Source organism: Suricata suricatta, chromosome 2, assembly GCF_006229205.1.
Source record: "Suricata suricatta isolate VVHF042 chromosome 2, meerkat_22Aug2017_6uvM2_HiC, whole genome shotgun sequence".
Classification (NCBI taxonomy): Eukaryota; Metazoa; Chordata; class Mammalia; order Carnivora; family Herpestidae; genus Suricata; species Suricata suricatta.
This window is the reverse complement of record NC_043701.1, coordinates 178,979,119-178,989,161: the sequence shown is the minus strand read 5'-3', so window position 1 is coordinate 178,989,161 and position 10,043 is coordinate 178,979,119. Positions and strand designations below refer to the sequence as shown.

General features: G+C 56.8%; 2 long non-coding RNA genes across 3 annotated transcripts in view; both read left to right on the top strand.

Moving 5' to 3' along the window:
- Positions 1–1,614, top strand: part of LOC115273898 — a 2,778-nt gene extending 1,164 nt beyond the window's left edge. The window contains exons 3-4 of one of the 2 annotated variants that reach the window (XR_003901001.1): positions 811–999; positions 1,491–1,614. This is a non-coding gene — a long non-coding RNA (uncharacterized LOC115273898). Of the gene's footprint in view, positions 1–810; positions 1,000–1,485 lie in introns of both variants that reach the window. The other variant, XR_003901000.1, reaches the window with a different exon arrangement.
- A 4,594-nt stretch (positions 1,615–6,208) lies between these two features.
- LOC115273894 lies at positions 6,209–6,711 on the top strand. The gene is made up of 2 exons (XR_003900998.1): positions 6,209–6,415; positions 6,531–6,711. It is a non-coding gene; the product is annotated as an uncharacterized LOC115273894 (long non-coding RNA).
- The last annotated feature ends 3,332 nt before the right edge of the window (positions 6,712–10,043 follow it).

Sequence of the window (10,043 nt, the reverse complement as noted above, 5' to 3'; positions counted from 1 at the left end):
TGGTGGTGGTGGTGATGGTGGTGGTGATGGTGGTGGTGGTGATGGTGGTGGTGGTGGTGGTGGTGGTGATGATGGTGATGATGGTGATGGTGGTGGTGGTGATGGTGGTGATGGCGGTTATGATAATGGTAATGATGATGCTTGTTTCTCTGGCCAGATCTTTGCTCAGAGTCCTTCCCTGACCCTCTTGCACACCTTGCCCCTTTTTCTTCCTTACTGCCTTTGGTGGTTCCAGGTCTTGACTCGTATCCCCTCTACAGGCTCGTAAGTGTCTGGCACCAAACTTACCAGCCACAGTGGCAGAAGCAGTTAGGTCATGAGGCAGGATGAAGGGATCCTGCGTCTCCCTGCTGGAGCTATTGAAGCTGGCCATGGGCTCTCCCCTCAGTTTCTGGGCCTTTCTGACCGGGCAGAGTGGTCCCAGCAGCCTCACCCATCAGAGGCGGGGCTTCAAGTCAGGCCCCGTGCTCTCCGTGCTGAGCTGCAAGGGTCCCTGGAGCCCAGTCTGGTAGTTCCCGCTCTTAAGGGCTTCGTTTGGGCAGAGCCCCTCTGTCTCCTGTGACCAATCAGGTGGCTGCTGCCTCTGCTCGAGCCCCCCTGGCCACTGGAAATGGCGCCAGTTCAAGGCTTTCTTCATTCAGAATACATGCTTTCAGCCGGGCATGTCAGACCCTCGTGAGTCCCAGCTGCCTTGTTGGTCCCCGTCCTGCACGACAGCGTTACTAGCTCGCAATGAACAGGACTGAGCACCAAGGACTGAGCATTCGGCCTGACGGCAGGGCCACTGACCCACTGTCTCCTGTTGGACAGGCCCCTCCCTTTGGAGATAAAGAGACAGAGGAAGCAAAGCGAAGTAACTTGTTAATAGATGCTGGAACCTGGAACCCGGAACCGAGGACTTTCTAGCCGATGGCGCCTGCCTCACCATTTTGCCTCAGGAGGGCCGCTTCCTCCAATTTCAGGGAGCGAGGGGCTCACCTCCCTGCAGCCGGACAGAAGGTGAAGGCGGAGCACGGGAATCAGGAGAAATGTGACACCGAGCGGATAGGATACACAGGGGTCATCCTTGTGCACAGAGCTATGTCCGAGCGGCGGACAGCACACAGCAAACCCAGAAGCAGCGGGGGGAGGGGAGTGGGCCCTGCACTCTTCCCGTGGTGGGGGGGCGGGCGTGGAGGAAGGCACCCGCGTGTTCCCAGGACAGGCCTCCACAGGAGACCGAAGAACGATGCCGGCTTTTTACTTTCCTCAGGACAGTCTAGAGGCCAGGCCTGCTCCGGGCACGGGGCCCACAGGGTCTCTTCTTTCACTCGGGGTGTGTAGTGGGCTGAATAGTGATCCTCCCAAAACTCATATCCATTCTGGAAGCGGCGAAGGTGACTGTATTTGGAAATAGGCTCTTTGCATGTGTATCAAGTCAAGCAAGAGGAGGTCAGAGTGGATCGGGGTGGGCGCTGAATCTGGGATGACCGGTCTCCTTCTAAGAGCAGGGCAATTGGGATCGGGGACACGGACCCGCAGAGGAGAAGGCTCAGTGAAGACAGAGGCAGAGACTGGAACGATTCGTCTACAAGCCAAGGGACACCAAGGATGACCGGCCACCACCAGAGGCCGGAAGAGGCAAGGAGGGGTCCTCTAGAGCCCCAAGGGGGAGCACGGCCCCGCTGACCCTGTGAGTTTGGACTACTGGCCTCCAGAACCCCAAGAAAATGTATTTCTCTTGTTGTAGGCCACCACCTCGTGGTATTTTGTTATAGGAACTCTGGGACACTAGCACAGTGCATCTGACCTCCTGTGTCACCGGGCGCGGCAGCCACTGCTGCCTTCTGCCTTCCTTCTCCTTTGCTAACGGAACCTCACGTGTGCTCAGGTCTTACCCCCATCCCCTGCTCCGACACGAGTGAAGTGACAGTGACTTGCCCTGACCCCAGACAGCCCCAATTCCCCTACAGAGCCCTGGTCATGTCGCCCAGTGTCCCTGTCCCTGCCTGGCTTTGGAGCAACGAGGTGGGAGGGGGTCCCCTGGGGGAGGCTTCTGGTAAGAAAGGTTCTTTTGTCTCTCAAGGAGCCTCCAGGGAAGAAGGTGACCTCTCTGTCCCTTTCCGTGGGCCTTGCATCATGTCAGGGGGGTAATGGCCTCCCAAGGCCTGCCTGGGGGTGGGGGAGAGATGGGGGCAGCACAGGCCAGATCAGGGCTCAATTTTGTAAGATAATGCATCATCGTTATTTAAGCCACTTTGGGTTGGGGGCTTCTGTTTGGTGGCCGGAGGCGCCCTGGCTGATGGCCTGGGTACAGAGGGGGTGAGGCAGGCGAGAGCAGACCCCACGTCCAAGTGGGAATAAACGGAAATCACTGGTCATGAGACCGTGCGCCCACCACGCAGCTGGTGCCCAGATTTTGGTCGGCTTCCTTCTCTGTTTCTTGAAGTACAAATATGGTGACATCACTTCTTGGCTTTCTTCTGGATCCCTCTAACAGCTCATCCACGTTGAATTTTTTATTTACTTAAAAAAATTTAAATCCAAGTTAGATAACATATAGCATAATACTGATTCCCGGAAGAGAATTCAGTGCATCATCACTTCTGTGCGACGCCCAGTGCTCATCCCAACAAGTGCCCTCTGTGCCTGTCTCCCGTCTAGCCCCTCCCCCCCACCTCCGACCTCCAGCAAACCCCAGGTTGTTCTCTGCGCTTAAGAGTCTCTAATGGTTTGTCTCCTTCCCTGTTTCCTTCTCAGTTTGCCTCCCTCGTCCCCTGGCAGGACCAGAACACCGGGCGTTTGCTTCATCCGAAGGCACTCAGTCCTGGGTGAACGCGAGACCAGGGGACCTCAGGCTGTCGGTGCAGGATCACCGCCCCCGGCTGCACGTGGTGCCGCTGCTGGAGACTGGCCCTGCTCGTCCGGCCTCGTGATGCCCTCCCTGCCCCCTCCCCTGCAGGCCCCAGACCCTGTGCTTGGGCTCCAAGGCTGTACTCGAGGTGCTGCTAACTCCCACCTCCGTGGTCAGTGATTCTCCCTCACTCACACTCCCGGGGTGGTCTGGCCCTGAGATCGTCTGGCCGCTGCCCTCGGTCCCAGCTCCAGTGGCCGCGGCACACTACGTTTCAGAGCTGTGCTCTAGGAGTCCTGTTATTACAGCTCACAATGCTTTAGAGAACCACCCCACCCGGGTCAGCCCTCTGCCTGCGCACCACCAGCCCAGCCTCGCCCCGCTGTGCATTCCCTGTGGGGACCCTTAGTATAGTTCACTGGCTATCATTCGAGGAAGGCATTTTCACTGATACCTACTCTTTTTTATTTTTTATTTTTTGAGCAAGAGCAGGGGAGGAGCAGAGAGAGAGAGAGAGAGAAAGAGAGAGAGAGAGAGAGAGAGAGAGAGAGAGAGAGAGAAGCCCAAGCAGGCTCCACACCATCAACACAGAGCCCACGGTGGGGCTCAAACCCACGGACCGTGAGATTGTGACCTGAGCCAAAATCAAGAGTCAGACGCTCACTGACTGAGTCACGCAGGGGCCCCAGACACCAACTCTTTTAGATTCTCAGACCCAAGTCCAATACCACGCGCCATTCTCCAACACCAGCAGGTGTCCAAGAATTCAACTCAATTTTGACACTGCCCACCCGGAGGTAGCATCCGATTCCATGGGCTAAGGGCTCCGTCCTCCAAGACCTCCCCCATCCTTCACTTCAGACAGCAGGTGCCAGCTTCAGGCTGTGACCTGTGCTCCTAACCGACCAGTACAGATCGGAGGCTCCAATGATCACCTCCTAGAATTTAGATTAATCTGCTAGAATGGCATGCAGAACTCAGGCAAGCACTTCTGCCTATCAGTTAATTAGAGGATACAATAGAGGGTATGAATTAATAACCAGATGAAGAAATATATTGGGTGAGGTCTTGAATATATTGAGGGAGATCCTGTTCTCGTGAGGTTCTGGGCCCGGTCTGGTGGCATGCGGGAGTGCACTTGTTACCCAAACAGAGAAGCTCTCCGAAGCAAAAGGGCCAAAATTGCTCTCTTGGGTTTTGATGGAGGCTTCACCACATAGTCATGATTGGCTAAGTCATTGGCTCTTGGCTGATTCAACCTCTAGTCCTTCTCCCTTCTCCCCTCCCTAGAGGTGGGGGGCACTGGTGGTTCTCACTCGAATCACAAAACTGGTCTTCCTTTAACCAGCCCCACCCCAAGGTGGGCTCCAATAGTCACCTTCATTAATAGCAAATCACCGATTTTGACTTTATGGCTCTGAAACGCTTTCAGGAGCTGTGGATAAAGACCCAATGTACCCAAGAAATATGTATTTGGTCATCTGAGTGATTTCCTATCAATCACTCTATCTTGGCATCTCTCCGTTGACCCCCACGTTTCCTGCACTTGGTGCGTTGGAGCTCTGGGTAGAGGCACCTGAGTTCTGAACCTTCTCTCCCCAGACTCTTGTGTTCCTCGGACACTGGCCCACTGTGCACCCAGAGCCTTGTATTCAAGGAGGAGCAACTTTGAGCAGACACTGTCTTAGCATTGTGGGGAATGAGGTCACCAGGCGCAGGGTGGGGGTCAGGAGGACGGGGAGTCTGCACAAAGATGCATTATTGCATTGGCCGCTGCAAAAGGCAGCTAGGCGCCCAAGGCTGCAGACTCTCTGAGCATTCTGTGGAGTGGGTCTTAGAGCCATCCACCCGAGGAACAAAGTGGAAAATACTCTGCTAGCTCCTGACCCCACTGGTCTATCCCTCGGGTATCCCTCAGCCAGCAAGTGGAGGGCGAGGGCTCTCAGGTTAGCGGAAAGCCCGCTCAGAGCTGGTTGCCGCGGCAAAGCTGGTGTGAGCAGAGGGCTGAGAGCCCTCTGGAGGGGTCCCCGAGAGCAGTGGGATGCTGCCCCTCCCCCCACAAGAGAACGCTTGGCCTCCTGACTTTGCACCTGTATAACCGTGCACGGAGTCTGGACAAAGCCCTGGACGAAGATGACCGGCTTCACAGTGGCCACTATCTGTGCCCAGAGGTAAGTGGCACGATCCTTTAGTACATCCACCTCTACCTTCCTAAGAGTCACATGCTCGAATCCCTACCTTGTCGCCCTGCGTTTTAGAAACCACTCAAGGGGCGCCTGGGCGGCTCAGTCGGTTAAGTGTCTGACTTCAGCTCAGGTCATGATCTCACAGTTTGTGTGTTTGAGCCCTGCGTCGGGCTCTGTGCTGACAGCTGGGAGCCTGGAGCCTGCTACGGACTCTGTGTCTCCCTCTCTCTCTGCCCCTCCCCCCTCTCAAAAATAAATCAACATTGAAAGAACCAACAAACAGCCCAGGGAGGAGGTGTCTGGGGCCGAGTCTAGACAGTTCCAAGCATGATGTGCCCAGATGTTCTCTCCCAGAGAGAGTTATGGACTTTTCCTGGTAGAAAATTTCCATGAAATGTTGCCGGCCGGGGAAGCTCTCCTGAGCCTTCAGTGCTTTTATCGGATCTGTTTCGTGTAGACCTGGTTGGTGGCTCAGGGCCGACCTCGGTCCGCAGCCACTCTGGGGGTCTGGCTGGTCCCGCGCGGCCCGAAGAAAGCGTCCACCCTAAATCACAGCGTCAGGTTGTCAGCTGCGGCCCAGGGCCTCCAGGCCAACAGACGACTCTTATCAGGCAGGACGTTGCAAGCGCTTGGGGGCACCTCCCAGGAGCCGAGCACCAAGGCCAGACCTCTCTTTGGGAGAGGTTAATTTCTATTGGCACGGTACCTGAGTACACACGTGTCCATGAACACACATGTCTACACACAGACATCAGGAATGCAAGTTCCATTAGTCCTGGGTTGTTCAAGGAGTCGTTTCCCAAAGAGCTCCTCTTGCCTCCCTTTCTCCTTCGTTAAGTAACACATCGACCCGCTGGTCACCCCACCCTCCCACTGGCGGTCAGTCCCTTCCTTACATTTCCGGGGCCCTCCCTGCCCGGTGCTTCAGTCTGTGTGGGCCGCTTGAACAAAGTATGGGCCAGTGGGTGGCCCAGAAACAGCTGAGTGGCCTCGGCTCAGAGTGGAGGCCGGGAGGCTGCCTCCAGGCGCCGGCACCGTCAGCTTCTGGCAGAGGCCGGGCCGCAGCCGGCCAGGCTCTCCGTGCACCCTTGTGAGAGAGGCAGGGGCAGGGAGGGAGGAGCGCACTCGTGATCCTTACAAGGGCACAGAGCCCATTCACGGAGGCTCCCCCTTGACCTCACCAAACCCACTTACCTTCCAAAGCCCCAGGTCCTCAGCCATCGCGCAGAGGGGCAGGGCGTCTGCACCAGCTGGATGGCAGCACGTTCTGCTCATAACAGCTGGGGGGCCTCCGGGGTCCACACTCATGTGGAGGCTGCCTGTGGTCAAAGGGTCCTCGCGGACATGGCTGGACACTCAGGCCATAAACCGGGATGTTACGGCAAATCCAGCGTGGGTAAGTCCCCCTCCCCCCACTCCCGCCTGCACTCAGATCTGTGGCCTTGGGGATGAAAGATTTATTAGCTCATTACCAAGGGCGGGCGACTTCCTGGGTCGCTCATTCTCTACAGCTGTGAAGGATACTGATAATCAAACATGAAACCATCCACTGAAAATTAACGCCGGGAAATGCCATCGTGAATTGTTCCATGGAGCTTTCTTTTACTGACTTGTTGGAGCCACTCTTTGGGTGTCTTTTTTTCCTCCTGCTTTTACTGGAACAGGGAAATTAAAAGCACATGGCAGCTTTCAGGCGTGTTTTGAATTTTCAGATCCCAGCTTCCCAGCTGGAGGTCTGAGGGCCTGCTGACCTTTTGGGTGTGTACACGGTGAGTGTCGGTGGCAGTGGAAGGCCGGGCTGCTTTGAAGAAGCGTGGGGTGGCCTGATCTCTGAGAATTGGGCATCCTGTGCAGGTACTGAGCACTGAGCACTGGGAATCCTGTGCAGGTACTGAGCACTGAGCACTGGGAATCCTGTGCAGGTACTGAGCATGGAGCACTAGGCATTCTGTGTGGGTACTGAGCACCGAGCACTGGGAATCCTGTGTAGGTGCTGAGCACCGAGCACTGAGAATCCTGTGTGGGTACTGAGCACTGAGCACCAGGCATCCTGTGCAAGTACCAAGCACTGAGCCCTGGGAATCCTGTGTGGGTACCAAGCACTGAGCATCGGTCACCCTGTGTGGGTACTGAGCACCGAGCACTGAGAATCCTGTGTGGGTACTGAGCACTGAGCACCAGGCATCCTGTGCGGGAACTGAGCACTGAGCACTGGGCATCCTGTGCAAGTACCAAGCACTGAGCACTGGGAATCCTGTGTGGGTACCAAGCACTGAGCATCGGTCACCCTGTGTGGGTACTGAGCACCGAGCACTGGGCATCCTGTATGGGTACTAAGCACCGAGCACAAGGCATCTTGTGTGGGTCCAGGCGAGAAGTGCGCTCCCCAGGCTGCCCCTCCAGGCCGCTCCCTGGCCTGGGGAGGACTGTATTCCTTTGGAAGGCTTCAGGCCCAAGATAAACTAAAGCTGGAGCCGCGGGGCTGCTGAGGTTGCCCAAGCCCGCTTGTTTCCGTCCTGCGGACAGCGCCTCTGCCTCTAGCAGACGGAGCAGCAGACAGCAGACTGAGGGCCTCTAAGCAGCAAACCGAAAGCAGATCTGGGGGGCAAGCAGCAGGCTTTGGGGGAAGAGTCTGGGGTTCCTTCACAGGGTCCCCGTGTGACCCTGGGCACAGGCTGGCCCAGGAAAGCTCAGAGAGCCATTGAGGTGTTTAGTGGTGAGCAGGCTGTTCGGGGTGCTTCACTTATTGGGGGTGAGGAGGGGCCGGGGCAGGAGCCATGCTGGAGGCAGAGACTGGGGCTTCCTGGGAAAGAGCCGGGGTGGGGCGGGTGGCAGGACACGCGGGTCAAGTCCACTGCAGCAGGAGCTGGAGGCCAGTCACGGAGGCCCCGGACGCAGGACCCAGCAGTTGGGAATGGGAGTTCCTGGCGCTTTGCCCCTTCCTGGGGATGATGGGCGGGGCGACTGCACAGGAGCGCTGTCTGGCTGGGGCTAGGCTCTCTCTGCATGCGTCTCTGGGCTGTCAGTGATGCAGGAGCTCTGGGCGGCCGGTCACTCGGAGGTGGGATTTTAGGATAACGCTCATGGAAGGCAGGGGAACATTTCCCTGCAGGAACAACGACTGTGACTTTGGTTGGAGCCCCTGCTTCAGCCTAGGATAGAAGGGGGAGTGAAACATCTGGTGCAGGGGCAAATGAGGCTTCCTCCAGGGCGGCCTCCCAGCTTTCCTCCTCCTAGACCTATTGTCTGCTTGGTCCTCAGTTTACCTGCTCTCAGTGTACCTCAGGCACAGTCACTTTTCTATAATTTCTCCCTTGGCAGGGCCCCTGGAGGCTCTAGCCCATAAAGCCACCAGGGGGGCTAAGCCGGAAGCCCCCAGGCCCATAACACCGAGGCAGCTTCGTTCACTCCAGGGGACGATCCGCTGGAGCCCCAGCCCAGTGGCTTCTCAGACCCCTCACCGTGGCCATTCCAGGCCAGCTTGCTCTCTTGGCCATCGCCTGTCCTGGTACTGCCAGCCCCTCCCCAGCACCTGTGACAACCCCTTTTCTCAGACAACGACCTCAAGATGTCATCTGGCTTCGAGCCGGCTGGCTTCTTGAGGATTCGCTGGCCCGGCCTCCCATCCAGGAGAAGGACCAGCTGCAGGCTGCCTGGAGGAGGGTCCCCTGCTCCACTCAGGACCGCCGGTGGCTTCCCAGGCACTCGCTGGGGCAGCTGCATATCCTGGTTACTGTTCTGTAACAAACCATCCCAGATTGGTGGCATCAAGCAACTATTTTTTCATGCTCCCAGATTCTGTGGGCCAGGAACCTGGAAAGAAGTCAGGGGGGATGACTCGTCTCTGTTTTCTGATGTCCGAGAAGATTCAAAGGCTGTGTTACCCTGGGCAAGGTGCTTCACCTCTCTGTGCCTCAGTTTCCTCCTCTGTACTTGGCTCACAGGGAAGAGCGAAGGGATCACCGTGTGTGCAGGGTCAGAGTGCTTCCCGGCGCGTGGGAGGTGCTGTGGGAGTGTTTGCTGTTCCCACAGTTTGCTAGAATCTGCTGCTTCATGTCTCACAACTCTTTGAGGCCGATGAGGCATGCCCATTTTATGGATGAGGACACTGAGGCACAGGGGACATTCTGCTGGTCTAGTATCATTGGACAGTGGGGCGCAGGGGGCTGCCAGAGAAAGGGCCTCAAGGGATTCACAAAGGAGATAAGGAAAGAGGAGAGAGAGTTCTTGTTAAGGGAGCAACACGTGCAAAGGCCCGGGGGTGAGCTAGAGCACGGGAGGCACTACACGTGGAGGGTGGCCGAGCCTGGAAATCACGTGCTGACAATGGGAAAGGTGGCAGAGGCTGGTGAGGCCCGCCTCCACCCGCAAGCCTGTGCTGGGCGCCTGTGAGGTGCTGGGCCCTGTACTGCATTGGAGTAGGCCGGTCCTTTCCCCGAGAGGGTCTGTCAGAGTAAATTGATGTGGGACTCAGGAAATCTGAACAGCAATGACTTCAGGAAGTCAAGGAAATGTCCTCACATAGTAAGTCTGGAGCCCTGCAGTACCAGGCTGATGCAGCAACTCAGAAGCCACTGAGGGGGGAGGGGTCCCTTCTTGTCTTGTCTTTTTGCTGTCTTGTGGCTGCAGGCCTCGTGTCCTCATGGCTGCAATTTGGTTGCTGTGTCTCCAGACATCACATCACGTTCCAGGCACTGTACACACTCAAGTGTGCATACAAGTGTGCATGCGTGCATGGTGCACGTGTATGCGTGCGTGTGCCCGCACACACACACACACACACACACACACACACACACACACACCCCAGGGCAAACAGTGAAGGGCCAAAACAAAAGGGAACCAGGCCAGCTGAGTCTATCTCCCTCACGAAAACTCTGTAGTAAGCCAGTCCGTGTTGCGGGGCAGCCTCGTTGCAACAGAATCTAGGAGGGCGAGGAGTTTTATCTGCCATTTTGTGTACTGCCCTGTTCAAGGTGATGTTCTCTAAGTCCTGAAGGAGGGGAGAATGGATGCTGGAGAGG